General features: G+C 37.7%; 1 protein-coding gene across 1 annotated transcript in view; it reads right to left on the bottom strand.

Annotated features, from left to right (window-relative positions):
• The window catches only part of LOC106548159 (ras-related and estrogen-regulated growth inhibitor), a 35,135-nt gene that overhangs the window by 12,173 nt on the left and 618 nt on the right, over positions 1-22,344 (bottom strand). The gene's annotated exons all lie outside the window — the stretch shown is intronic.

The following is a 22,344-nucleotide window of genomic DNA, read 5'->3' as shown; positions in this document are numbered from 1 at the left end:
CAAACCAATATAAATATACAATAGCTTAGCTATTAACTACAGCTATAGATTCACCTTATACATGAATCCACTTTATATATGTCATAGAGAAATTAAGGCAACAGTTTAAGACATTCAGATTGGCTTTTACCCCCATCTAAAGATAGCAAAATTTGAAGGGCAGAAGAATGACAGGTTCATTGTGAAGTGGGAGTTCATTTTTAGAATATAATGATTGTCCAAAATGCCTTTTTTAAACAAGATATGGATGAAATTTGGGCTAAAATTTCCTCATGTCAGCAATTGACTTCACTTAATGTTTACTTAAGAATGAGATTCAAGGCGTACTTCTGAGGGGAACTACTGCATATCAATACTCAAAGAATTGCAACAAATAGCAAACTGAAATAAATGACAGCAGGTTGAGGAAGAAGAACAAGCGGGAGCTTTCAAAATGATTGCGAGAAGAATATTTAAAAACAGGAGCCAGGTAGAGCTGGCAGCTCAGGAAATCACCCAAAGTGCAGATCATCATTCTCTTACTCCCTCTATGAAGGAAGCAGATATCTTTGCTAGAAATATGCCGTAAGTACAATCCACATTTATGCCTGGGAATTTGCATCTGCTGCAGATATTTTTGCGAAAAAGAACAACATAGATATTTTGGGTCGACTCTTATGAGAGTCCCAAAGAGAGTTTGTCTTGCTTCCTGGTAGCAAATAGGAAAACATAGCTAAAGGGGTTTTTTTTTAAACTTTCTCTCTATTTCATTTAAACTAGAAATGTATGTGAAAATCAATCAATGGGATGTGTTATCTAAGGACCAAACCTTTCTTCTGTTGAACTTCATCAGACAAAGGCTTATGTTGAAATCATAATTTGGACTGATAAAAGATAAGCCTTCTTCAAAGTCCATGCAATTTTCTTGGCAATAATATGTTATTTGCCACTGCCTTTGTCTGGGATGTTTTTTGTTTAACTTCCCAGTCTGGTCCACGGATTTCTGAAATCCTAATGTTGTTTTTCGTCTTTCTTATACCATGGAAAAATACTGCTTTCTGTCTTTTTTTCTCAGCAAACACAATTCATTTTAACCAAATTCAACTTTCACTTCCAAGACTGGGACAGGAGCAGTTATTCCCAGGGGAAGACCACTTAAGCCTAACTATAATCTTTTCATAAGCACAAATGAACTAGGAAAGAGGAGTTAGATCTACAGTTCTCAATAGGGTGGTCTTTGGAGGCACTAGATACAATTTCTCATTGTACATACCCAGCATTGCTTGTAGGCCCCATATGGTTTGAGAAGGCTGAAACTAGCACTATCAGAAGTGTTATGGAAATTACTGTATAAGATCTTGATCAATGAGCAAGAAAGCAGATACTGTTTTCTGAAAATTATTTACATATTACAATAATAGGATGGTTTGCGAATTCATGTTGATGGACTGGATCATTCCGTCTGTCTGTAGTTAGCACAAAGTGCTGTACTACATGTGACAGCAAGAGGGAGAAAAAACTGAAATAAATATAATGCACATTTGTGGGTGGCAGGAGTCTGAATGCCTGGTGTAAGTTTACAGATAGAATTGTCTGGAAAGGCACATTATCATCTTCTCAGAACCCCAAGGAAGTCCAGAATCCAGGAGAATATAGATTCTATTATGTAAAGAACACACAGGATATTATTAGCTTCTAATTTCAAGGTCTACCACAAAAATAGTAGCTAAGGAGGTGGAAACTATACTTCTAGAATTTAAGGCAAAAAAGGCGCTTCTGAACATTTACTGAATTCAACCTAGGAATTTCAGATCAGAACTCTTAACTTTTTGTAACTCACATCCAATTTAGAGAAGAGATAAGAGGGATTTATAATGTCTTGCTGATATATAGCAAATTGTTCTGAGCTGAACAATCTTGTGCTTATCTGTGATGGAGAGAAAACTTTTGGGAAACAACTGTTTTTTGTCCTGCCACAAATTAAGATAATTTCTGGGCAACAGTATAAATATTCTAGATCTGTATCTAACAATGGTCCCAATAAATGCTAAATATTGTACACACTTCACATTTATTTTTCCAGAGCACAAAGTAAAGATTTTTTACAATGTATATAAGAATAAATGACAGGAAAAACAATGAAAATTAAAGAGGAGAATGTGGTACCCTAAGGCTATACAGAGAGAGATAAATTTATCTGATGCCCCTTCCCTCTGGGTTAAATTCTAAGTGGTAATTAAAATAATAGTGTTCTTCTAGTTTATCTTGATTCCTGGCAATGACACAGAGGAAACCATGCTGTTTTCTTAAGCAGAGTACAGAAAGAGTTTGCCATTGCCTTTTTTCTGATCTATTTTACAGTCATGAGATTTCCTGTTGGTAACCTTTCTAAGCATTACTGAGGTCTGGCTGTTTAGCTTTTGGAGATCAGTCATGGCTGGCTAAATGCTGCAGTTATGTTCTTCATAGCTGTCATACAGAGGTCATAGTTTGCTTTGTTTATAAAAAGAGGTTCTCATATTTAACAGTCATACAGGAACATATTTTTCACATACATATTTTTATTTATTTGTTATTTTAATTTAGAAAGACTTCACATAAATTACAGATTTCCATATTGCTATAGATTAAACACCATAAATATAAATAAAATAAAAAGATTATTATAAAATATAGTAGCTTTAGACCATCAGAACTATTTGCATTTTCTTCTTCTAAATCAGTTTTAACTATGTGTTCTGTGGATGTTTTAAAAATAGGAAGACTAAATTTAACATAATGCCCAGGGTTCAGAGATTAAAGAATGTAGGTGGTTTTGGCAGACTGGAAGAGAGAGGGATGGGCTCCTTGTTGAGAAACAGTTGTGGCTAAGAACCAGATTAAGTACAAACTCTGAGAATTCCTGTTATTTAGGGAACAGCTTCCTAACAAAAGGAAGAGCTGGGGGAATCATCATACGGTACTTACTAATGGACCCAAACCCACAATTTCTAGAGATTCAACCATTGAAATACAAACATGAAGGCATTTTAAATTCTGGTTCTCTCCTACCCAAAGGACAAAATTTCCCTGGACAAGTTACTCAGAAACTAAAGTCTAAGCAGAACGTGCCCAAGTAAAGAGGCTCATTGATAAATTAAAAATTCTTGCAGGGTGCAAAGAAATATTTGGAGTGCTGTTCTGTTGCTAGAAAGGTTTGGAAGTACTCAGCAGCAGTGGCTGTAAATTTACTATTTTATTTATTCATTTAAAAAAAATGGCACTGGCTGCACAAAACTGCTTGCTGTTTGCACAATAGCAACAGGAAGATAATTTTTTGGGTCATCGCTTCAGAACTGTGGAAATTCTTTCTTTGGAATATTTGAAGTCATTTGAGCAAACTAAATATTCATTCATGGCAATAATAATTTATTAAGCCAAGAATAAACAGTGTATCTGTAAAATATGTTTACTTTTCCTCTTTGTGACAGCCTTAATACTTTAATCTTACCGTATTACTATTCAATATTATGAAAAACTACTAGCCATATCAAATTGGCTCAAAATCAATAGCGAACCATAATTATTTGTTTCAAATAAAAGAGACAACTTTTAAAAGTCCATAACTGCAATGTTAAATCCAGGAGCCAAAGAAGATTTTAAAGGTCTAATTTTTTTTGTCTTTTATATCATGAAGCCAAAACCACAGTGTCTGAAAAGGACGTATACGGTAAATCTGAGGTTACCTCATTTTTCAAATTATTACTTATGTTTTATTGTTCGGGGGGGGGGGGATTCAAACGTTTATACTTTTTTTTTAAAAAAGTCTTTTAAATGCATCAAATAAATAAATAAAACCAGTAACTTGTTTATATTTAAAACCACAACATCTAAGGTAGCAGTCATACCAGTTAACGTTATTGTATTATTTGTTTTATTCTGTCAGATGCCTTGAGAGGTTTTCTAGCACCACAGATGGCCAAGGCAAATAAACAAATTATAGCATTGACAAAGTTTTATCCAATGTCTCTAAAAGTACCTCAGAAGAAGAAGAAAATGACATTGGTTATGAATAAGCTTGTAAAGGCCTTTGAGGAGGTCCCCTGCTCTGATCATTCAAGCAAAGGACCCTCTTGAAGAGATATTACAATATGGATATGCAAGTAAGTTTTTAAAAATGAAATAATCATGTTGCTTCAGTTCTCCATCCCCTCCTTGAGTACTTGCCATGTACTGTACTAAGAAGAGTTTTTCAGTGAGCTACTGTCAGAGATGGGCTGCACTTTCTGTAACAAAGGGTTTGCTGGTTGTGAGTGCATGCAAGCGTGTGTGCTTCACTTGCACGCACTCCTTTGGGAGAGAAACGGAGCTTCAAACAGGCTCCTAATCAGCTCAGGCAGCTCCAGTGAGTACAGCAGGGGGTGGCGCAGAATGCAGCTGGGCCAGCCAATGAGCAAGAAAGTAAGTTACAAGTGGATAGCATAGAACATGGGCAGGTGGGCAGGCCCAGCCAGCGATCAGAGCTAAGAGTTCACCTGAACCCTTGCAATCATGCAGCAGCCCACCACTGGCTATTGTCAGCATGAGGCAAAACATGCATAGAAGTATCTTCCAGCTTTGGAAAGTGCCAGGCAGGCAGAGTAAGAAGGCAAACCGCATCCCCTTTTCATCTTGAATTGCACCCTCCCTAATATTATGATATAAAGGCATGGTTGTCCTGAGGGAGTAATGAACAAACATAATTCCCAACCTAGAAGGGCTCAGCAAACACCCTAAGCCATCATATTTCTAGAGCTCGCCTTGAAATTGGTTAGGATAGGGGTCCAATGATCCTTCAGGGAGCTTCTGTCATAGGGAAATGAGTCTTCTTAGGCCTTGCTGGTTGACATCCCATCTTCAAAAATGGCAGTTAGCCATCATTTATAAAGGAATTGAAGGAGCTTCCCCCCCTAAATTACAATAACGGTCAGAAACCTGTTTATAACAACATGGCTATCAATGAATTAAGCAGTTCTCCAATTCTACGCTTTTTTTTGAAACAACAAACCAGAGAACAGCTTGGAAAAATATCAGAGGCATCTCAGCGGGCAAAGGAAAAGTGATATAAACTTAGATTTGGATATAGTCAACTGTGTATATTTTAATTTTTGAGTATGAAACAACACTATTTTTTCTTAGATTTTTTTTTTTTTTACCAAATGCAATCTGGTGGGATTTTGTTAATTAAAAGGAAGTAAAACTTAGGGATGGAAAACAAATTGTGATTCTTGACTAGATTATTATTGTTTGTCAAATAGAATGATTACACAATTTAGGTAATCATGCTTCTATGAACAAATGTCACCTTGGCCACAACGCAGTTCAGCAGAAAGAGGTGGTGGTGAGTAACCATATACACATTAATTCAGGTTCTTCAAGAACCCTAAATACAAAATTGTAGATTCACCACTTAAGAAACTCACTGTCATAACCAATTTGCAAAAGGCATACATCTTCAGTTTTTATTCACACACATCACTGTTTTTAAAAACCATGTAGGTTTGCACCTGAAGCTCAGCATTTCTTATTAAGAAGGCAATGCTAATATGTGTTCTTCTCTTTCAAAGTGGTCAGTGAGCACAGGGCAGCCACAGACGTTGGGATTCATGGGAAAGGCTCCAGTATTTTTCCCTTCAGGGCTATTCTAGGGGACTTTTGATGAGCCAGTCTAAAGTTTGACAGAATCAGTAATAAGAGCAGTATGCCAATCACTGTTTAGCCTTTGAATCCAGGCGTTATGGTTTCACATGACCAGAGTGATGCTATACCCTGGGAAAATGAAAATGTGACTTCTAAATCTTCTAATAAGTGATTCATTACTGAAGATTCTGCCAGCAGCTCTAGCAGCTATCTAAGGGTGCTATAAGCTGAATTGGGTTATACCTATACATTTTTAAATTCATCCAGTTACAAAATCATATAAACCATATTTTCACCAAATTTAATGGGACTATATTACAGGGGTAGGATTGAAAATTTTTAGCAACTGGTTCTTTGCCTGGTTGCTGGGTGGATGCTGCTGGGTTGGCTTCCTGTACCACAGCAGGGGAGGTGGACATTTTTGTCCTCCCCAGGCTCTGGAGGCTTTCCTCATGCCTCCAGGAGGGTGAAAATGGCCTCCCCCAGGCTCCAGAGGCCCCCCAGAAGCCGGAAACAGGGCCGTTTCTGGACTTCTAGTACTGGTTTTCGCCCTCCCAGAGCCTCTGCATGGGCCCTGCACTTACCTCGCATCTAAAATGGGACGCTGGGTGACTCCCGGGAGTGGAGGAGTGGGCGAAGTCAGCCAATCTTTGCAACTACCAGTTCAGCAAACCAGATTAAAATTAATATCCGGTTCGCCTGAACCAGTCCATACTGGCTGAATCGCACCCCTGGATTGCTGTTTTAAAAACTACAGAACTGAGCCACAGGCATGCATATAGTTGCTCTTGGGGGAGACCCCATAGAAGCACTACCGTGTTCTACTTTAAGGGATCAATCAGTACTGTTGTTATGTTTGATAATGGGCTGGACAAGACTAAACAGGCTGATGTTAAATCTTGATAAGATGGAAGTACTGTTGGTCAATAAAGGGACTGAAACTTAAATTTGTTTGGAATACGTTTGCCCTTCCTCAACGGATTATGTCTGCAGTCTAGGAGTTCTTCTCGATTCTCTAGTCAGTAGATTCACAGAGGATAGTTATGGCAAGGAGCACATTTACCTAATGACTATTTGGAGCCAGTTGAGAGCACTTACGAGCCAGTCAGATTTGGTAATGGTTAGCCACATCTTGGCTATACTTCAACTGCAATGTTGCTGCAATGGTGCTGTCCAAAATGTAGCAGCTAAGCTGTAGAGACGACTCTATTGAAAGCTCTGTGCACACTGCTAATTACACAAAAAAGCAGCAAAACACCGAATGTATTTTCATGGCAGTGGGCAATTGCAATTCATTCATCATATTTATATGTGACTCTGGGCAGCACACAATAAAAACATTAAAAAGCAATAAGGTAAAAAATACCAACAATTTAAAAAAGACAAAGAGAGAATAACAGATATTAATGACAACGGAGCCACTCTTTAGGACCAAGTCTGATGACACAGCCAAGTCTTGAGGGATTTGGGAAAAGTTAACAAGGATGGAGCCAGGGATAAGGTGATGATGTTCCATAAAGTAAGCACCACAGGGTACTGTTAGATTTGCTCTGGAATAGGAAAACAACTGGGCTGATTGACGCAGAAAAGGATCCAACAACTTTGTGTCCAGTTTCTTGGCCAAGCAGGATGAAGGCAAACACAGCAATTCTTGTGCCTTCTTGTCTATGCTAGTCTGCTGCCTGTGCATCTTGGCCAAATCCAGCTGTTTTCTTATGAGAGGTTGTGCTTACTGTAGCTCTTGGAAAAAATCAGAGGAACCACAGAGACAAGAGTTCTGGAGGACAAGGAGTACAGATTATGCCCATAAACTGTTTGGAAGGGAGACATACTGATGAAGGAACGAAGAGAGATGTTACATGCACATTCTGCCAATGGCAACAATTCAGGCCAGTTGTCTTGTCGACATAACACAAAGCAACACTAATATTGTTCTAGTACAAAGTTTGCCTTCTCTGTCTGCCATGTGTCTCTTGGTAATGACAGATGGATATGAATACCTAGTAACTGGAAGAGAGCTTTCCAGAACAGGGTATAATTTGAGAATTATGATCCAAGATCATAGTCTGGAGGAGAAGAGTGACTGGGGCGCACAGACAGCCTTAGCCTAATGAATATCATACAAGCCCTTCTCAAGTACACTCTATTTCAATTTAACCTAGTTGTGTTTGCATAGGAGTTCTAGCACATTTCTGACACAAACAGAATGCAGGCAAGGATCCTTTGGGAAAAAATCAGAATGTCATCTAGTAAAGAAATATATTTGTTGTCCAAAATATCTGAAAATAATTCATGAATCTGACAAAAATTGTGGCACAATTAGAAAGTCCAAAAGGCATCTCATAATGTCAAAGACTGTTAAGTATTCATGACTCTCTTTCATCCAAATCAAGCTGCAGTTTCAATAAATACAATGAAACCTGTGTCTTCTGGAGGTAACCTACCAAGTCTAAAATAAGAGGCAGTGGTTACTAATCCCTAATGGTTCAGAAGTCTATATTCATGCATAACTCTCAAGGGAGTTTTACAAAAAATGTTGGCAGAGATCCAGGAGACAAAGGAGGAAAAATAAATCCTTTTGCTAGAATGTCATCCAGAAATTCCTGCAAAGCTGCCAATTCTTACACAGACATGGGATAACTGCTGTTCAACTAGAATTTGGACTCTGGGCAGTAAGTTAATTACACACACACACACACAGTGGGGTGGCAAGTTCATAACTTCCTGTCTGTCAAAAAATCAGCAAAATCTGTATATTTTCCAATCAAGGAAGGAGGTTCAGATTGTTATGAGGCAAGAACAGAAGAAAAACCCAAGGCCTGGAAATGGTGCAGCTTGTATCACTGAGAAGGGGGAAAAATCATCCTATATTCCAATTAATATCATGATTATGCATTTGTAGCTAGTCTATCCCCAAGTTAATCAAACTGTGCAAGGAACCAGTCAAATATAGTTGGAAGAATGATTTGTTGTCATTTATTTTCACTGCAGAAGACTTCTATGTTGTAAGATGAGACTTGATCAGAGGGGTCTTCCCTCTGTCCTCACCACTTGTAGTTGTACGTGCAAGATGAACTGATTCACAATATCTTAATTCATCAAAATAGCAGCCAATCTCAAGTCCAAAAGAACTGAGAGGCACATCCTAAGTCCCATTGCTTAAGCAATATCATCTTGTGGAGCCCAGGAAGCGTGCTTTGCCTGATGCTGCGCCTGCCCTCTAGAAGGATATCCACCCTCCCCCGAGATCCAGATGGCTCCAAACCTAATGACATTCAGAAAACCATTAAAGACCTGGCTTTGCTCCCAGGCTCTGGGGCACAGAGAAAGTTGAGCTCCTATTGGATGTATATTCTTTAATTTTCTCTTGTCTCTGGAGTCATTCGTGATTCTTTTTTCTTGCGTGCTGTACTTTACTTTTTATGTATAGTTTTTATTAAAATGTTTAAACAAGAACATAAAGGATAACACAAACTAATAGAAAATAAAGAAGAGAAAAGAAAGAAATCAAAGAATAAGTACAAGAAAAAAATTAAAGAAAAATAGGAAAGTCTTGACAGCAGTTTTAAATATTTTTTAACATCTATCTCTTGAAGTTACATCATATTGCTTTTCTTTCTATAATCTATTCTACTTTATTTTTACTTTTAACTGCAAGCCATCCAGAACTGTTGGAAATTGAACAATCTATAAATTATATATACATGAAATAAAGAAAACAGTACAAAGATTTATGGGAATAATAAAATGCCTAGTGTTGGAGCTTCCTTATGTGCCTGAAGGCCTCCTTACAAGAGCTCTTAGGTTGGAGCGCTGTGTGTGTGTGTGTGTGTGTGCGCACGCTTGCGTGCACTGCAAAGTTTCCTGTTATCAAGGCTTTGGAACAATTTGGAAACTTACTCACAAGGTGACCGAAATTTTCATACCTTCTAGCTGCCAGATTGGAAAACCATCAGTGGGTGCCCAAAAGTGTCATGGTAAAAATATAATTTGAGGTCACATCTTCATTGTTTCTCCATGGCAGGCAAGAATCTCTTCCTTGCTCCAATGCACACTGTCTCCATATCACTGACATACAAGGAGACGAGGAAGGAAGGGGGGAAAGGGCAAAGAGCCAGTTTGGTGGAGTGGTTCAGGCACCAGGCTAGAAATAGGTCAGAAGTGGTATTCAGCAGGACCAGTTCTGGAGCATCAATAACAGAATTTTGAGTAGTTTGGAGAACCAATAAATACCACCTCTGACTCATCCCACCCCCATCTATCCTTGGCCTCCTGAGTCCCAGCTGATCGGGAGGGAATGGGGATTTTGCAGTAACCTTCCCCTGGAGGGAAGAGGGAATGGGGATTTTGCAGTAACCTTCCCCTGGAGGGGAGGTAATGGGGATTTTGCAGTAACCTTCCCCTGGAGTGGGGAGGGAATGGGGATTTTGCAGTAACCTTCCCCTGGAACGGGGTGGGAATGTTGATTTTGCAGTATCCTTCCTATGGAGTGGGGTGGGAATGGAGATTTTACAGTATCCTTCCCCTGCCATGCCCACCAAGCCATGCCATGCCCACAGAACCAGCAGTAAAATTTTTGAATCCCACCACTGAAACAGGTGGCTGAATTCTAGTTTCTTAGGCATCTTAGGCATGAAAGCTGGCTAATCACTCTTTCTCAGCCAAATCCTCCTTGCAAAATTGTTGTTGTGGGGAAAATAGGAAGAGTAAGGAATATTAGGTATGATTGCTGCCTTGAGTTAATTAGGTGGGGTTAACGCAAATGAAAAAGAAAGGCTGTAAAATTGTCTGCTACTTCCTTCTCTTCCAACCTATCCTCAATGACCGCCTGATGCTGAAATAACTCTTGGAGATTTCTGGTGTGCCCTGTCTCACAAATTCATTTCTAGGGTCTATCAGAAAAGTCTTTCTAAAGTGGTCATTCGGTGCAAAATTATCTCAGTTCATGTTCCTGGAGAACAAAAAACCATAAAAAATGGTAAAAAATCTACCATGTATGTACTTGGCACAAATTATACATTTATAAATTAACAATCAATCTTCTGATGATGCTGTCAAAGGCAGCTCCAAATCTTTGCATAAAATCTCAACAATTGTCCAGGATTTGCAATGAACGGAATGCCCACTTGGTAGCTCCTTCTTTCAAAAGCTGTCAACAAATGCCACTTTGCATCCAACCTCAGGGACCTTTGCTAGCTTAGTTGCCATAAACAGTTCATGTCAGGTAGTGGAGATTAGGACTTGATCCTCAGACCACCACCACCAACTCAAAGTTCTCCAGCAGGTTCTCAGAGGAATGAAGTATAACTGGTGGGAGACCATCCGGCAGCACTATTTCAGGTTGAAGCAGACTTTGATCCAATGCCGGGCCAACTGCACCAGAGAATTGTGCAAAGTTGTTTTCTATGTATCTACCACTTGTCTAAGCTGCAGCAACTCACTCTGAAGACCATGGATTATTGGTAACTGTGATCTAGTTCTTTGCTAATGAGGATCAATTCTTTTACTAATGAGAAAGTAAATGAGACTTACAGGATTGTTGTTCAGCAATTTGAAATAAGTAAATTCAGAAAAAAGAATTTACTTGGATTTTTGAAAAGGTCATTATTGCCAGTTGACTATTGTAACAAAATCATGAAAACCTTCAGAATAACTCCACAGCTCAACTTGTGCCTAGTGTAATGGAAGTCAAGTCACTTAGAGACTCTTCCTCACACTGCTCTCTTCCCCTGGGCTGACATGTCTCTTTTGCAATGGTCCTATTTCCACTCTTGAATTCTCGGGGCCTGCTAGATATTCCATCATAGAACCTGGCCAGTTATACAAACTGCAGGAGAGATTGTAAAGATGTCTCCCCAGAGGTTCACATATCCAGGAAACAGGAAATGGTGCTTTTTTAATTTCCAGGCTGTAGAAAACAGCTATGAAAGCTGCATTTAGTACCCCCATCTCCTAATCTTTAGAAGAGCAGGCAAGACTTACCAGTAATTCCTTTTCTTTCTTAAGTTATCAATTAATTTTACAACGATTTAAGCATTCTATTCTGTATTCTGTGTTTTAATTTTTGTTAGTTGCCTTGCAGATCAAATAAATAAATGCCTACAATTCTAAGTACAATTAGCTCTTAATGGGGAGGCACATATTCCTGAAGAGCTGGTGTTGTACACAGAGAAAGGGTAATTACATTTCTCCGAGTTTAAAGGCATTCCTCTACCCTCCTCACATTGTGTCTTGATTGCATTTCACAGCAGTGGCTTTCAAACTGATACAACGAAAGCAGGATTTTTTAATGTGACATTTAGTATAGAGATTTTGAAAATCATATTTCACTCGATAAATTCCACATTATAAAACAAGATTCATTTAAAAATTTAAAGCCAAGATAGTCAACAAGTTGATTCTAGGTTTTCTTTAGCATTTGCCAAAAGACAATTTATATAAACATGTTTGTTACCTTATGAGAAAGCCCATGGAGTTTAACCATAAAACATATGCTTTTTTATACTGCAAAACATATGCTCTCTTAGATGTGTTTTGTATAATGTTATATTAAGAGAGAAAAGGTAGCAAGCAGAATTTTAAAAACCGCAACTGCAAGATTTATTGTATATTCAAAATCTGAGCATGAGAATTACAATAAGTTTCTCTCAGGAGAAGGGAAAGCTGTAGACCATTATCTAACCTTTCATCAATTTTACCCCACAATTAGCTAACATAATTTTATTTGTCAATGTTGATAGATGTAGAAACTTATAAAAAACCCAATTTATCAGAAAAACTATCTAAATCGAATGATATGAATTTTAAAAGTATATTTTTTTCCAATATAAATATATAGGACAATATAAACTCATAATTAAAACATAAAATATAAATATAAAAAACCCTAATAAATGCAATTACAAAACTAAATGCAACCATTTAAAGAATATAAAACCAATTTTAAAGGGCTACAACAGTTATTAATAATATGACCCTAGATAGGCATGTGTCTGCATATACACATATGAATATATTGTGTACTTGCAGTTGGAATAGTGAAGCTAACTTTCTTATTTTAAGTTGTTTCCAATTAAAGTGCTATAATATATATTATCGCTGTGCACTTCTAAAAATTATTTGGAAGATATACTTTGGAATTTGCATGGGTGCAGCATCTCTGGTAATCGTTTAGGCAGCCACATCTTTTTAGACAACAGCTACATTTATTAGAGACTAAAAACTCTTAATATAGTTTTTGCTGAAAATGAAAAAAGACAGCTTGTGATTTATGGGTTGATGATTAGAAAAGGTATAATATGGAAAAGGGAACCATGATATAAATGACAGAGAGAGGGGATAAAATATAAATGCATTTATAACCACTGTAAAGAACATTGGAATCTACTTCTTTATGGTAGACCTTGAATTACAATGGCAACTGGGACTGGGATTTCTGTCATTAAATGGTGCAGTTATAAAGTATGATGTCATGTGACCACATTGCTTAGCAAGAGCAATCCCTGCTGCAGACCCTGTTGCCATTTTTAAGCGGGGAATGTGGATTATTAAGTGAGTCTATCTAATCACTGGGATTAAGCAAAGATACAGAAATGAAGGCCCTAAGAAATTATAACAGGAAAGTAAATAAAGCATAATAAATAAATAAACCTCCTCTCTCATACACACATACTCCATTTTTGCTAGAACATTTCCCATGAGAAACATTAAAGGACAATATATGGTTACAGGAAAGGCTAATTACAAACAGCTGTTTCACAAAGTCAACTCAGAAATAAGGAGGAAGGGCACAGATATCTACCTACACACCATGATAGCAACTAAATAAGGAACAGACCCCAAATCACCATCCCACACAATTACATCAGCAATTGTGGAGTTGCTGCTCTATGTTAAGTCTTAATAGCTTGCTGGTTTAGTAGGGAGAACCAAGCAAAGGTAATGAAGGTCAACATTAATTGAAGACGTTTCTAGAAATAGATATCAGATGACAACATATGGTACTCTGTGCCATATATAAGTAAAACCAGAGTATTACGTACAAAATGTAGCAACCTGTAATTATCTCCATCTTTAAGGACTCATTGGTAAAGGGCAAGACCACAGAACAAATCAGCCTGAAGTTCTGGGAAGTGCTTTGCTTCCACAGTGGGAACTAGGCAACCTCCCAAACTGAAAGTGCATGAGTTTCTATTAAGAAGGCAAGCCAATCAAACTGATTAGAAATGTCAAGGAAAAACAACATAAGGCAACATTGAAAGGAAGGAGTTAAGGGTGAAGAGGCATGGGATGATGCCAAAAATGAGCACAATCCCCCCCATTTTTCTTCCTGTTGGAAGACCTCATGGAGGGCAAAAAAAATCAAATCAAAAGAAGTTCCAATAAATGGTGTGCATGCATATGTCAATCACAAAATGGTTTTAGACACAGGAACCTGAGGCTCTCCAGATACTGGTCACCTACCACAATCCCTCAATTTGTAGAATAATCCTAAAGCATTGATATCTGGTCTGCAGTGGTGTGTGGCCTGCAAGGGCATTTTTTGGCAGCCCCCAGTGCCTTTTTCAGAATTGGATGGTAATAATTTTGGTGCCTTCAAATCAGCATCCGCTACTGGAAACACTGTCTGCAAAGTCCCTGCAGCTTTCTTGGCAAGATTTCAGAAGTGGTTTCCTATTGTTCCCTTTCTAGAGCTAAGCAAGAGCGGCTGGAATAAGATCACCCAGATGGTTTTGTGCCCGAGGGAAGGAGAAGAACACACGATCTCTTGGTGCTTTAACCGAGACACCAAACTGACTCTCAGCTGATTTTAGTAGGTTAAAATTAAATTTGATGATTTACAATTGGTAATGGCGGAAATGTACAGCTCGATCTACTAAAAACAACTGATGTTTTAAAGTATAGCTTTTATTCTAAATATGCCCATTTTCTGCTGTAACTTGACTACTTTCACAATGGAGAATCAGTTTTTATGGGAACAAACAGTTACCATTATCTAAATTGACCACCTCAAAACTAGGGGTTTTGCAGAAAGGATCATTATTCCCTATTTTCAGCGATTCCACTGGTAATGATTTATCATTAACTTTAGAGTCCTTTCTATCCAGCTGATACAATTCAGCCAAACTGAAGGATTGGACTTTTACTGTCCATCTCAAATATTAATCCCGCTGCCCTATTTTATAGAAAACATTAAACATTTGATTGTGGATTAACGTGTTGTGCAAATCTTTATTGAAGTTTATTTAATGAAACATTATTAAACCATACTTGAGCAATGTATGGACCAAATCAAATATTAAACAGGGTTTACTTCTCTGAATAGGATTAACAGAATAAAAAAACCTAAAATACATTTTGCCTTTTTTTCTCTAATGTAACATTTTAATGATCATTAATATATTTGCGTACAGATAGTCCTTGATTTATGACAATTGAGCCCAAAATTTTGGGTGCTAAGTGAGATATTTGTAAAGTGAGTTTTGCTCCATTTTACCTTTCTTGTCCAAATTGTTAAGTGACACAGCTGTTAAGTGAATCAACTTTGCTTGTCAGAAGTTGCAAAAGGTGATCGCATGACCCAGGGACACTGCAACTGTCATAAATATGAGTCAGTGGCCAAGTGTGTGAATTTTGATCATGTGACCCTGTGATGGCCGTAAATGTGAAAAATGGTCATAAGTCATTTTTTCAGGGTCACTGTAAGTTCAAACAGTGAATAAATAAAATGTTTTAAGTTAAAGACTATCTATAGTAGCAACTCAATGGTTGTTTCACACATCATGTGATTTGTTTTAAACAGGATATGTTCAATAAGCTATAATAATTATCTGATGATTGCATATTATATTAAGAAACACTGCTTAGAGCCACCTAACCTCACCCACAGTGCACAATTCAACTCCTATTTTTGAACTTACAGCAGTAAAGCCTGAAGGACTGAACTAATTTACCTGCAATATCTTCTGTAAGGTATATGGCTGCCTTTTTTCACTTTTATGGCAAGAGATATTTCCTTTGAGAGTTTCATAACAGATACAAGTGAAGTAAAGTATTTCCTTTAAGGTAGGCTAAAAGAAAAAAAATGATGCATTACCACAAGGACTCTATCTGCATTGTTTCATAGCTATTTCCCACTTGTTCTGACATATTTCCAAGTGCTTTCCACTAATAAGAAAAAATTTTCACAATGTAAGATCTGAACAACAGGGGAAGAATTTATAGAAGTCGTTTGTTCTCCATTTTTTGAGGTTTTTAAAAAGAGGCAGGCCAGCCAAATCTCATGGATGGTTTAATTGGTCCCTTCCAACTCAATATTTCTGTGATTCGAAGATTCTATACCATGTGCAAAAGGTAAGAGATCGAGTCAGATTTTTTTGAAGCTGGCATCATTCAGATGCCTTTTCCATTTTCTCTGCAAAGTGGAATTCTGAAAGTTATGGTCCTAGTATAACTATAATACACCAGGATGAGAAAGCTAGACTGAATAAACAAAAATCAGAAATGGTAGGGCTGACTACATGCCTCTCTCTAGGCCAACTGTTTTTTCAATTCTTATTTCAGCATTGACAATGTGATGCTTTATCATGCTTGAATATTATTCATTTGTTCATTGATGCATTCATTCATTTGCTTATATAGCCACTAATCTCACATGATGACTCTGGGTAGCTCACAACAATTCATTAAAATAGTTAAAAACAAAACTACCCCCAGGTGTAATACCAATCATCTTCAGAGGTCAATCGTCATGCTAGCCCAATGGTTGGGGGAAGAACCAGCCTAAAAGGGTAGGAATAGCCTAAAAGGGTAGGAATCCATCAGATTTCAGGTGGCAGGCTGTTCCAAAGGGTTGGGAGGAGACACCAATAATTATTATAATTTAGAATTATAATTTAGAATGGGTAGGGGGCCCTACAAAATTCTGGCATTCCAGAAGGACTTGAATGGAATAGGAGGAACCTCTCTCTGGAGAGCTTCCCTCCCACCCCTTACCTTGTTGTAGAGCTCTTCTCCTTTAATCTCCATGCAAAACTTTTCACAAGGAAATAAGGGAGAACAATGCTTTATAAGGGATGGACACCTTAGTCATAACAGAAGAGAGGGGGGGGGTTATCCTCTGACCTCCAGAGGCTGCAACCCTTCTGATCTGGGGTCCCAAGATTTATTTATTTTTAAACCAGCAGATTCTACAGCCTAAACATTTGGAAACCCATGTTTAAGGGGATGAAAAAACAGGCTGTGTGGTATACATAACTCTGCCTTCCAAGAACATAATAGCTGTGTGGGGTAAAGATCAACTTGGGAACTACCATTATGTCCCCCCCCCTCTGGTGACTATTGCCTGAGGCTTCATTTCTAATTGTAGGGTTGATTTACAACCAGAAGCAAAAATAAATGTCATGATACAGGTAATCTTGCCATGAAGAACCTTTTAATAAAGATCTTCCTCCAGGAATGAGAAGTGATTGCAGCATTAGACTCCTCATGACTAAACTTTAGACAGGCAAAGACAAGGATGCTTTTTTTCTCACGCAAAGGCCACATATACTTAATTAATTAATTTTCTCACGCAAAGTTCCAACATATACTTAATTAAAACTGGCCCTTTTCCCCCTTTTCTGGTGGCAATCAGGATCTATGCTAGAAAAAAATGATTTTTTGTAAAAGAGTGAAAAAGGGTGTAAGTGTCCTTTCAAGATACGTTTTTGTCCTATTTCACCTCCTCCCCAGCTCTAAGCAGCACATCGGAATGCCTCTGACAGCCACCAGTGGAAGACAAAACAAGCCTCTTAATTGGGTGTCTTTCCTCATTACTCACATTTCCTTGCAAGGAAAACTGCAAATTGCAAGCCCTCAATGCTGTGATATATGGTCTGGAACTATAAAAGTTGCTTTCGGTGCAGAGGTTTTAAAAATGCATGTGCAAGATTTTATTTTGCCTTGGTAACAAGCCTACAAGGTACGCTGCTGAGTCAAACAGGTACAGCATTGGGACTGGCATTACTTGATTTTCAGCATCCCCTCACTCTTGGGCTTGGTCACGATTGAGTCAAAACTAGCATTCTTATTCTAGATTTTGTATGTATATGACTAACTCAGCCTGCCTGGCATTTTGCAGAGTATAAGAAAACAGATCCCAATCAGAGGTGTGTTGCTGCTGGTTCGGCCGAACCGGTGGTAGTGGTGGTGGGAGGCTCCGCCCACCCACCCAGATGCTTCTGTGAAGCGTCATGCATGAGCGCACCCGAACTGGTAGTAAAAAAATTGGCAACCCACCTCTGATCCCAATCCTCAGTAGCTTAAAACCTTCCCCTAAGAAACTTGCAAGTTAAAATCTGAGACAAGGAAAGAAAAAACATTGGAGAGAAAAAGGAGTTGAGGTTATATATGTAATTTTCTTTTCAAAGGTATGTGCTTAGGCTGAGTTACAGGAGGACAGGAGGATATGGGAATATGTTCCCACTCAGGTCTGAGCACCATTCCTGCCAAATCAAGTTTTCTGCTGTATTGTTGAAGATACCCATCCACATAATCAGACTCAGTTGTGAGTGAATACTTTTGGCAATATAGTGTACCTATTCTTCTGTAATAATGAAAAGTGGTACCTGAGCTCTTAAATAAAATGGAGTGTCAGAGCTAGTCTTAAAAATGATTTTGCTTCCTGAAATGTGATCACTTTGATGGCAATAATCATGGTCTTCACAGAAAGAGTACAAATGCTTCTGAATAGAATGTTGTTTCCTACATTGACTTAAAGAGGTTTACTGAAATGCAGCTGTGAAATATTACCAAATTCAATTGCACTAGTAAATGATAGCTTGTGGCTTAATATGTCAAATATCACTTATTTTAGAAAATATTGCTTAAATCTAGCTTACTGTGGTATAAACCTAACAAATGCGGCTTATTCATCCAACCAGGTTAAAAACAAACTATATACGTATGTGTATATTTGAAAAAAAGAAAAGAAAAAGTAGAGGGAGGCAGCTGTCTAGCTGGACTTATCTGAACCTTGAGGTATAATGAGATGGAAAGTAAGGTGTCTGTTCCTTTTTTTATATAAGTGTGTTCCATATAACTTGTAGCTATGTAAAAATAAAATAGTTTGATTGTGATGGCCAGTATGTTTATTAGGTTTTGTATGTGGGTTTTTACTTCTATAGGCTGCACAGGGTCACCATGAATTGGGCAGCCCTATACATTTTGTTACTAAATAAATAATCCATAAGATTTGAGGTTTCTAATAATTTTTTTCATTAAAAGTAATTAAACAAGACAAATTCACCTCCCATTACTCTAGGAAATAGGAATTCATAATGGTACTGTGGCAATAGCACATTATTTCTTTTGATAGACAAGAACTGCTGAGTCAAGATGGAGGGTATATTCCAAGCAGAAATTACAGTAACCTTAAAAGTTGCTCAACAAAACATAATAGCCACATTGGGTCCAGCAATTACAAGAAATAAAAGCTAGCTTGGAGGCAGCAGTGTAAAGATTCTACCAGGGTAGAAACTAAGGAGAGCCATATGGTAGATGAATTGGCTTTTTTTTTTAAAAAAAAAGTGAGATTTTTTTCCCCTTCAGAATTCCATAGGGATTAGAAAAAAGAACTGAAATGGGATCTTTCTTCGTCAAAGAAAACATCAAGTACACCAATGTGGCGTTATGTGTATTGGTGATGCTTAGAATTGCCCTAGGTACAATGCAATTCTCAGCTCTAAATCTGTGCTCAGGGGAGAGAAGAGAGCAAAGAGCAGTGGAGCAAACAGTCTCCAAACCAAGAATTCTGAAGGAGGAACCAGAATGAGACACTTCACAATATACATGCAGGAAAAGACTCTTGTTATTGACAGGCGTCCATGGGATGAGGTTTTATAAAAGGCAAGACAACAACAATATTGGAGCCCTCTCTTTTTTGATCTGTGTCACACTTTTTGATGCTCCCTTTTTTAAGCTGGTACTAGAAAGGGGTTAGGGCTCAGGAATGGCTGATGATCAGAGAAAGAGAAGTGGTACTATCTCTGACAGGGGTCACCAACCTTTCAGACCTCAGGAGCCATTAAATTCATAATTTTAAATCCCATGGACCGCTAATATGGGTTTATTTAAAAAGATAAATAGTATTTAGTGCAATATAAAAAATGCAAATAATTTTTCTGCGGACCACCAAAATTTTCTCACAGACCACCAGTGGTCCACAGACTACCAGTTAGTGACCACTGATCTATGAGACGTTGTCCAGAGTTGGGTAGCTACCCTATTTGGATTGTATGAAGATTATCATTAGACTGAGATAACAGTCCTTTGCAGCAATATGCAACTCTGTTGTAAACATACCTTTAATTCTCTTTTAAATGAGAGGCTAGTTGATGAAATAGAATCATAAACTTTTCCCTACAAATTACTCTCACATCTTTCTTAGTGATGAAATCATTTATTATTTCAAGTTTTAGTTAGAGCAGTGGTATTATTAAATTATCACTGCATTTACAAATTGCAATTCATAAATATAATAACATAATGCTAGTTATTACAAATATATATTTCTTGGAAAAAGGTAAGCTTTTCATTTCTATCCTGGTAGAATTCTTGACAGTATTATTGGTGAGACTTAAGAAAGAAAAAGATCAAGAGCCACTGATGCAAATACCTGTCTCCTCACCAAAGGTGGAATAATTCAGAAACAAAGTAGACTGAGAAGTCTATCTACTTTATTTTGAAATCATAGTTAGTGTGAAATATGAAGGAAAGTGTGATTAACCAGGTGGTGGTTGCAATAGAGCAATACTGCATAATTTAATCCTACTCGCCCTCCCAAACTATGATTTCAGAATCCTTTGCTTTAAAATTTGGGTCAACTGAGTCAAGTATCAAAAATCAGTGCAAGAGTAAAAAAAGAAAGGAAGAGAATGGGACAATGTGTCTATGTTTCAGAAGCTTAAGGCAGGAATGCATATATACCCCAGGAAACAGATTCCATCAAAGGATCACTTTACTAAGACAATCTGAATGGAACTTTCACTGAGCTTCATAGAAATGTGCTTAACCTCTTTTGTCCTTTAGCAGAAAATGCAAAAAGGAGGGTATTAAATCTCTGTAAATTTCTAACTGAAGAGAAATTCACCCAAGGAAAATATGTAGGTGTAGATAGATAGGATTAAAAGTTTCAATAAATTCTATACTGTAAAAGGCCTTGCGTGTCTAGGAAGAAAAGAAACTTGCTTCACCTGGTACAAATAGCAAATGTTAGTGATAGTGCCTGAGGTGATTTTTTTTTTTCTGGAATGCAACTCCAGTACTATACCTTGAGATTCTTTGTATATTTGCCTTGCTCATGTTAACAAAATGCTATTGAAACATTATTATGCTATTAAAACATTATTATTTTTTAAATTGTGGACAGCCCAAAGTCATGTATGTGAGGTGGGTAGCCAATGAATTTACTAGATGAATAAATAAATAAATGCTCTAAGTGAAGGAAGACTAGGATTAGGATAACTGCACTTCACATTTTAATTTACATTTTGACAGCAACACAAATGAGCCCACTATTAAAAGAAAATTACCAGTACCTTCAGCCCCCCCCCCAAAGTACATTCCTGCTTTTTATCTCCTTGATTTTTTGTTAGCCTGTTCTATTCCCTTTTAAACAATCCTTTTACTTTCTTTCAGTTTGCAAAGGCTGTTGGGGTATATTTTGGATGAAGAGTTGGTTAGATAAAAAGACATACTATGGACAAGACTGGAGCCAAATATAGACTTCCCATATTTAAACCCTCCCCTAAATAAATATGAAAACAATGGTCTTTTTCCTTCCTTTGCAGATACAGATCAACAAGTATGATTTAAATACTTCGGGGAAGAAGTTTGGTGGCAAATTATATCAGTGGAGAATGCAACTATGCAACAGGTCTAACTTTTAATTTCCTCCACAGTTAAAAAGAAAATTGGGAATAGAAGCCTCAATATGACAAATGTAAAACAAGAACTAGCATGAGCAGCTGGCACTCTCTTTGATTTCAGCCTGGGAGATCTGGGTTGAAGTTCTTGTCACACACTAAAATTAAGATTCATGGGACAGCAGGATGTAAGCCCTGTTAATAAAAGCAAATAAAACAGGATTGACAAAGCCACAGCTACGCAGGCGACTCATAAATCACTTGTGAACAAAACCTGTGTTTTGTTACCTGTGTGTAACTTCTTTTGCCTGAATTTCTGATCCAGAGTGCTGGAGAAAGCCACCCCAGGTCTGATTCCATTGGGAACATTTTACTTTCCCAACAAAAAGGGAAAGGTATTGTCAAAATAATTCAACACAGATATAGGCATAAAATGGCATAAAAGCTCAGGTCTTAAATAAGTCTGTTAATTCAAAAAGCACTAGCAGACTCTTCTCAAATTTCAACACAGATGTTGAATTAAAGAGCTTCTACACTAGTCAAGCAGTGGGTTATTGAAGGCTTGTGGATTTTGAGAAATTGAATAAAACAGTAAAGAACAAATAGAGGCAATGCTCCCCTATCTAACTGAAAAACAGAATCATTTTTTTTTTCCTGGAAGGCAACTCCAGCACTATACTTGGAGACCTGAGTGTTCACTTCGTACAACTGCTCACGGTAGAGCAATGATGTTGCAGCACTACACGAGTTTCTGAGTTGGATCAAGCAGGAAGGGTCCACATATCCGCCCCCGCCCCTCCCT

This window comes from Thamnophis sirtalis, unplaced genomic scaffold, assembly GCF_051295495.1.
Source record: "Thamnophis sirtalis isolate CommonGarterSnake01/CBP01778 unplaced genomic scaffold, rThaSir2_p1.2 scaffold_1, whole genome shotgun sequence".
In the NCBI taxonomy this organism is placed as follows: domain Eukaryota; kingdom Metazoa; phylum Chordata; class Lepidosauria; order Squamata; family Natricidae; genus Thamnophis; species Thamnophis sirtalis.
The sequence above is the reverse complement of the archived record's forward strand: the minus strand, read 5'-3'. Positions and strand labels throughout refer to the sequence as shown.